Source organism: Cornus florida, unplaced genomic scaffold (genome assembly GCF_030987335.1).
Source record: "Cornus florida cultivar Cherokee Brave unplaced genomic scaffold, ASM3098733v1 CherokeeBrave_3.0.0_Hap2_Chr04, whole genome shotgun sequence".
NCBI lineage: Eukaryota > Viridiplantae > Streptophyta > Magnoliopsida > Cornales > Cornaceae > Cornus > Cornus florida.
In genome coordinates this window covers 12,962,554-12,971,552 of record NW_026775574.1, presented here as the reverse complement: position 1 = coordinate 12,971,552, position 8,999 = coordinate 12,962,554, and the positions used below count along the sequence as shown (strand labels likewise).

The window sequence follows — 8,999 nt, the reverse complement described above, 5'->3', positions numbered from 1 at the left end:
TTAAAAATGGAATATGAGATGAACTAATATTGACAGAACCAGATGAAATTACTGCAAAAAGAAAACATGCCAAACATTACTCTACTATACAATAAATTTTATTGAAATTCTTAACCCACGTTAAAAAATTTCATATCAAAACAATATGTCATTATAACCTTCTTGTGGGTAACAGTTTTAATACAATAATATTTTTTTAAAATATAACCATAATGGAATAAAATATGCTTTAATGATATTAAACTAATGATGATACAGTCCTGTGCGCATTTGTATTCATTGTCAGTTTAATTCTAAAATTATTTTTATCCACATTCATTCATAAACAATGATTATTTCCCTGTAGGGCAGAATAAAACATTTTTTATGAATGAATTATAATCTTTTAATACATAATCTTTATGTGATATAAATATCATATATTAAAATTAACATTTTTTTTTTTTTTTTTTTTTTTTATATCACAAAACCAACAACCAAAGATGCTGTGGCTACTCTCTGGTTAAAAATACATATTAAAATAATAGTAATACTCATACATTAATAAACTGCATGTATGAGAATACACTAGACATGAATTTTTTAATATGCAGTAACTGTATAACTCTAGAGCATTCTTCATTTGTAAAGAAATTTTCAAAACTATACAACTCCAGATTAATCTACAAAAATAAAAATTCATTATAAAACAACTTTTATGGTCTTATGATGAAATTCACCTTTTTTTAAAGCAATCGTGAAACTGCTCGGGTCTGAATCACTTTTACTATAAAAAAGAAAACGTTGTACCCACTCTATGAATTTACGATGAGATTCTCCCATATTTAAAGCAGTTGTTAAACCGCTCGGGTTTGAACACTTTATTCATCGCAATCTGTATGGGTGTAGTATTCTACCACTTCATTTCGGCTAATGTAACCAAATGATAAAACAGTACCGGAAAAATATTACAGACAGAAACACACCCACAAAAAATAATACAGAACAAATAGAATACAAAAGAAATATTACAGGCCAAAAAGACAATGGTGACATAGCCGCTAAACAAATATTAAAAGAATGACAACATAGCCAAAATGTATCACTCTGATACCAAATGAAAGAAACCATCAAGTCCAAAGAGATCGCATTACCTCCAGCCATGAAATCAGATTGATTAATGTCTACAAAACAAAGTGAGAAATCCTAATAACGTTCACGCCTATACAAGTCTTGATGCGTGTACTTGATGGAGACAACACAGACTGCACTTGTTAGACATGGGACCTCTGTAGGATCCTGTAAAAAATAAAATCGAGAAGCAAGTAATCCATCATACAAGCTCTCTTTTCTATTTTGATTCAAATGATAGTTATTATTAAACTACCGTAACTTCCCAAAAACCACGTAGTTATAACTTCCCAGTAACATTGTGCCAGTGCAAGTGATTAGAATAGTGTGAGAATATATGCCACACCACGTTTAATGAATAAACGTGTCCAACAAGTCAATCATGTTATGAGGTAATTTATGGAATTATTAGTGCTTTATCCAAAATGTTTTATTATGTATAGAGTAGTTGTGCGTTTGATTGGATACTTACCATAATAAGAGATCTATTGCTATTTTCCTACTAATTGTTATATATATATATATATATATATATATATATATATAGTTTTTGTAATTTCAAATTAACCAAAAAGTACAAAATCTTCCATGGTACAAAGAGGGACAAGCACAACTATTAAACAAAAGTATAGCGGTTGATGTTGATTTTGATTGTTTGGTCATGTAATGAACTCTAATATATCTATATATCTTATATAGAAATAAAACCAATGATTTTTTATTTTCAACTAATGAAGATATGAGATATATTTTCATGTTACTCAACATACAACTTAAGAGGCAACCAACCGAAGAAGTCTCAACATCATTGTAATTTAAAATAACTTTGGAATTGAGATGGTTGATTGTTATAAATAAGCACCTACTTAGTAAATGAATGACAAAGATTAAATCTAATTAATAGCATAAATCAATTCTCTAGAATTATTCTACAAAATATCATATTAATTTACATGAGAATAATATAAAATATTGTACTTTAATCCTATAAGAGAGAGTCATCTAGTACAATCTAAAAAAAAAAATAGACCAATTATTCCCTACTCATCCCTACACAATTACAAAAAGTTCTAAAAGTAATAAACTTAAGCATATATGCCAAACACCGTGTAGCCCCCCAATATCAGCATGCATGGTGGGTGCAGGGGCGGAGCTAGGATTTGAAAATATGGGGGGCTAAAAAAAAAAATTCAAGTAAAGAATTTACTAGGGAAAAAAAAATTTCAAACAGAGAAAATGAAAACACCAAAAACAATACCACATTATGACAAACAACCCCCAGGTCTTCTTCAATTTCTAGTTTTAATTTATTTGTAGGCTTGTTTTCTTGGCTGAACCATTTATCATTTATGTTTTATTATGAATTGAGCAGCTTGGGTTGGGCTATGGCTAATAGAAAATATTATTATTATTATTATTATTATTATCATTATTGTTACTTTTGGACCTAGGCTATGACCCAGGTTAACCCACAGGGAGCTCCGCCCCTGGGTGTGTGCGTGGCATATCCTTTCCAAAACGTGACAGGAGTGACTCCTAAATTTTTTAATGTATTAAATATGTAAGATTGATAGACATATTACATGTAATTTTTGCATTTAACACATTTAATTCATATAAATTTTTTTAATCATATAGTGGTATAGTTTCATGAGATTTAACATTATTAGGATCATAGTTTGTCATGTGTCATGTAGAACTTTAATCATATGAGAGGATGACTATTAAAATTAATCACTACAAATGCTGCTCAATTCATAAATATCTGGCAAGTATAAATACTTCACTTAGGGTGTGGGACAGTCTGTTAGTAGGACGTATTGGATATACCAAAAGAATAATACTTAGGTCCTCACTAGTGAGAATGTACACCATCCTCGCTAGCGACGTGGACTAATAATAAATAAATACATTTTATTTTAATTACCAAATCATAGATGGTAATCAAATCACCATCTCTGATTGGTAGGTGGTTATTTACCCACCATATTAAATTTAGTAATTAAAATAAAATGTGTCTATTTATTATTGGTCCACATCACTAGTGAGGATGGTGTAGATCCTCACTAGTATGGATCTAAGTATTGTTCATACGAAAATAGACTATCAGATATCGTTAGAAGTATCTTGAAATTTAAACATGTTATTTTTTTGGTTGGACACGATTGAGATAAGGCATCGGCACAACAAGGAAACATTTTGGACATTTAAAGGATATAATAGGTGATTTTGTAGTTATTTTTTTTTATAAAAAAATGAGAATCAATCGAATTTAAAATATATTATAGGTTAATTAGAAACATAATATAAATCTAACAAAAAAAAAAATCTAGCACTAAGTTCCAAATTATTAACTCCATTCATGGTTATTATTATTTCACATAGGAGGTATCCACTCCTGGTACTCACAATACCCCTACAAGCCACGTGCACGTAAAAAATATGATTTATAAATATAGGGTAAAGTGCAAAAAAACCCCCCTTGAATTATTGGCTTTTTGCAATTAATCCTTTTGAACTAAAGATTGCCCCCTGAATTATTGATTTGTTGAAATTAAGGACAAACTTATCACAAAAGACTATTTTACCTTTTCTTATTAAATTTGTCATTTCTTATTAAATTATTTTTTTATTATATTTTCTCTTATTTAAATATTAATTATACCATTTACCTTAATTTTATAATTAGTTTTAATTGATTATAAAAATGAAAATTTTTAAATAGATTTGTAGCTATCACTTTCTAAAATGATTAACTTATTATAATAAAACTTATTATACTCACTTTAAAAAAAAAATTAGTATAAAAAAATATCTTCTTTTTCAAACAAGATTCATGAAAAATTAATAAATTACGTAAATAAAAATATATTCTTTTTAATGCAATATATTCATGAAAATTAAGAAATACTTAAATTGTTTCAAAATTTTCTATTTAAGATTTTTATTTAAATTATGAATTAAAAAAATTAAACACAAACTTATGCAAATGTAATGGAGAATATTTCATCAAATTAGTATATATATTTTTTTTTCATAATTTATTTCATCAAGAAAAATATACCAAGTGTAATTTAATAAAAAAAGGTATTATGGCCATTTAATAAAAAAATAGGTAAGAAAATGGGTATTTTGCAACTAAATGTGATAGTTGAGTTTTATGCACAAAACATAATTCAGGGAGGTTATTTGAAAATTTAGACATAATTTAGGGAGATTTTTTGTACTTTACCCATAAATATATAATAATGACAGTAACTTTTGGGGTGCAATGGTGCATGTCCTATTTGTTCAATGACAGTACCTCTTGGACAAAGAAGGAACCACAAGTGTGCTCTTGAAGCTGGAAGAAAATACTACAACTACGACCATTAGCCAGAAAGTTGATCTCTCATCATGCGAGGAATGGGACCAAACTTATGTCTGGACAGATAACCAGCTGTTGGTCCTCTTATTGACATATTCAATGAAGGCACTATACAATAATCTTCACTCATCACAAAGTCAGCTCCTACATTCGCTCTGCAAATTGGTCTTTCTCACACCAAATAATCAGTGTCATCCCTGATTTAGGCCTCCCCAGTCCTCCTGAACCAACCTCACATAACAAGATTGTTTGGAATGCAAACCCTACTGGAGATTACACATAAACATACACTCTCTCCACTCTCTCCAATCAACCCCATGTGTATGCTGGTCCAATCTGATCTGGAGCTCAATTGCCATTTCTAGGCAACAATTGATACTCTGAATTGATATTCAAAGTAAGTTACCTACCTTGGATAGAAAAATCACGTCGTAGACTCGTAGGTTGAATCAAAGCTACGCCTCTTTTGCTCGTCCAAACCAGAATCCCACTCCCATCTCTTTTTCAAATGCAATTTAATCAAGCCATTATGGGGCTTCATCCAGGACAAGTGCAGGTTTTACACCATAAGTGATAATTGGTCACAGTGAGGATGTACACTATTCTGACTATTGATGCGGACTAATAACATTTGAACACGTTCTTTTAATTACCAAATAAGAGATGGTAATTAACCCATGTCAGATCTGATCTTCTCTTTGATGGATGTTCAGTTGGTAAGGTTTTTGTTGTTAATTTATTGATAATTTTTTCCGAAATTTTTATCTATTTTGGCCTTGTGTGTGAGTGTCAGTGATGACAAATTGAAAGGCCTGTTTCTCAAAAACATTCGCAGGCGCCTGATTTGAGATCTCGCCTTCGCCGGGCTTGAGAACTCATGATGCTTCGATCCTTCCTTGGATGTCTGAGACACACCACACCATCTATCTCTATATATACAAACACAATATACATGTGAATATATGTTTTCTATTATATTTTTCATTGTTGATAGTTAATATATATATATATATATATATATATTGTTTTGTGACACTTTATATGTTGATGTTACAAATTGGTTTTTATTAACTTTGTTTTAATCTAGGCATGATAGGGGTAGCATGAGATACACTAATATTTTTAATTATTGTAAGTAAGAACTTTTTAAAGTTTACTGAGTCCTAACTAATTCATTGCATAAGAGATATTTCTATTTATTATTTTGTTTTAAAAAATTTATCTTTGAATTATTTTTAATTTTATAATTTTTCAACAAAATTTCTCCATCACGTCTGGGTGTAACATTAGAGAGAGGGCCAGCCCAATTTCTAATTTTCCTGTAGAGGAGATCACCATCTAATAATTTTCCATACACATATAAAGGTGATCTAATAATTTTCCACACACACATAAAGATTCGAGACTTGAGGAGATCATAAGGCATTATGCTCTCGTTCTCTAATGATATTGGAAGATTACGAAAACAGCATTTAAAAATTATGGACGATACATTTTAAATGAAATATATAGGTTGCAAAAATAGAATACGAATTTATATCCATAAGATTTTGATATGACAATGGGTTGCCCGGAATTCGAATCCGTTTAACAAGTAAAAACCATTGCAAACGGCTTTCCTATATATACATCGAAACCTCAGTTCACAAGAATGGATTTTTTTATCTGGCAGTTCTATTTTCCAGAAAAATAAAAAATAAAAAACTTCGATATTATCTCCATCTCTTTTATCTTAAAATCACCTCAAAGATCATTGGTTCACAGGATTTCAATCACTGATAAGGAAAGCCTTCCTCCGTCTCATTTGGTAAAGATACTATAATTTAATGGTAATCTTTTATAACAATAAGTTTTAAATTCCTAAAATTTCAATGGTGTTGGAGTAACATCAATTCCAAATGTTCTTTGGGGAACTAAGGGATGATTTTACAAAATGAGATTCATTTCACCAACCTATTAAATGAATGACTAAGATTAGATCTAATTAATGGTCTAAATCAGTTCTCTTGAATTATAACACAATATCATATTTACACATTTATTCAGAATAATATAGTAGCTTTTCTTCTCTTTTTTTCATAAATAATAATCTAGAAGATTGTATCTTGAATATTTACACATTTATTCAAAATTCCATAATAATCTAAAAGTTAAAAAAAAAAAAAATGAAGGAAATCTCTACAAAAGGGCTCTTAACATTATAAGATATATATTTTTAATTTTTTTTTTTTGTGTGGCCAAGTAACTCTGTCATCTTTGTGAAACTTGAATTCTCTAAATTTTACTTTAAAATAAGAAAAAATATCACTAAGTCACCAACTAAACACATCATTTAGTCAACCATTAAAAGTATACCTCTTAGATATAATTTTTGGCATTTAACGTGCTAAATTTATATGAAAATAACTAATCACATAGTCAGATGGTTTTATGAAAAATTTAACATTGTTAGGATCATTATATACATACAAAGCAATATGTTCCCTTGTATAAGTATATAGTGTGGTCGTGTGTGTACATTTTGCGCAATAAAATCATCAAAAAAGTTAACCAAATGAGGTCTTTCTTGTAGTCTACATCACCTTTGAACCTATATTTCTAGTGGTCTGGGATTTAATTATATCAATAAATCATTGACCTAACGGTACCAGACGAAATCACATGACACCTAACAGTGGGGATATGGAGGATTTGTCCATGCTTCACGGGATTGTGGAGTTCTCTCTACAGAACTTCAACTGTTAGCCGTAGCTCTTCTTGGGCTTCTACCTCTGGGGAATGTTTTGCAATGGGATGCAAATGTTTGTCTCTCTCTTGACTCATTATCTTTATGGGCCTGTAATACTACTGTTCATATTATATATAAAACTTGAAATTCATGTAAAATTTATGTTTTTCCCGGGCAAATACATGTAAAATTTCTCAATGTTTATATACTCCGTTAGTACTAGTGTGGTCAGTGGCTGAGTCAAATTTAAATACAGGGGGTGTGGGAATTTATTTATTTATTTATTTTTTAAAATATAAGAATAAGCAAAAGGGAAAGAAAAATGAATTTTGAAGGAAACAAATTAGATTATGATTAAATAAGGGAAAGTCAACCTTTTTAAAAAGGAAATTAAAGATATTTAAATGACTAAAAGAGAAAAAATATAAAAAGATTACAAAAAGTTTGGAAATTAATAATTTTAGGGGGCATAATATACAAATTCCTATAAATTTATATAAAAATAAAATAAAAACTATATGTACGTACATAGGGTGGGGTAGACATGCCCCCAGGGCATACACAGGCTTCATCCCTGACTATGGTCAACATTCAGTTTCCGCAGGATGACCCAAACGATTTGGTCCGGTTTATTTTAGATTGAGCCCTTTTGTTATGTTTATTAAACCCTAGCCAAAGCCGGTTCTCCTAGTCCTAATACAACCCTAAATCGGCTCTAATAGAAACCCTAACTATAGAGAAGTGATAGATCTTTTGACCTCAATTGTCGACTCTTTCTTCGAATATAACGTGTTGGGAATGAATCGAAGAGAAAGAGATGTTTACGAAATTTTTTTTAAGAGTTTCAACGGGATCCAACCACGTTGTATTCGGAGAATGAGTCGGCAATTAAGGTCGGAAGACCTATCATTTCTCTTCCTAAAATTTCAATGGTACCAAATGTTTTTTTTTTTGGGAAAAATAACCGATTTTTCAAAAGTTTTGTTTTAACCTAAAACAGAAAGTAAATGTTTTGTTATGCTGTGTCTAGCAAAACATGTTTTATCAAGAAAATTTATAATGAGAATTTTGAAACAAAAACATTATAAAATATGTTTAGCAAGCATTTGGTTTTAAGAAATATGACAACAATTTTATTTTCGATTTTATTATTATTAATTTTTCTTTTTTGTAGCAGGAGTTGCACAATTGAAGCCACCATCACTCGAGATCACCACAATTGTAGCCACCATCACCAACCAGCTACAAATCACCATCACCACAGCCTACATCAATCACCCAAACCATCCATCATCACCACCAATTCCCAAAACCCACTGCCACAACCAATTTCCACTCCCACCACCAATTCACAAAACTCACTGCCACCACCCATCACCACTCTCAATTGCAAACCCAAATTTCCCACCAATCATACCCATCACACAAACAAAACCATTCAGAACCCCAAGATCCGACACTGTTCTATGGTCGTCTTCACTGGAATCGGGACACCGTCACCGTCACCATCACCATCACCGCCGGCCCTCCTTGCTCGGTCACTGCCGTCGTCGGAGTTGCTGGTCTTTGTCGCCGGCACCCGCAATTTTTGTTTGCCGAATTATTCTCTCTGTGTTTGCCTGGTTTCTTCAAAGATGAACTACACAAAGAGCTTTAGATCTTCTCGTCGATTTCAAGTCCGAGTTTGTACATCGCCTTTTGAAAGCTGCGTGAGATAACCCTGCTTGTACGTACTCGAGTCGCCCGAATCACCTTTGAGAGTTGCGTGAGATAACCCTAAAATTTGAATCGCCT

At 31.0% G+C, this 8,999-nt stretch overlaps 1 non-coding gene across 1 annotated transcript; it reads left to right on the top strand.

Moving 5' to 3' along the window:
- Positions 1–5,264: 5,264 nt before the first annotated feature.
- Positions 5,265–5,389, top strand: LOC132305602 (small nucleolar RNA SNORD14). Its single transcript, XR_009481644.1, has one exon. It is a non-coding gene; the product is annotated as a small nucleolar RNA SNORD14 (small nucleolar RNA).
- Positions 5,390–8,999: the final 3,610 nt, after the last annotated feature.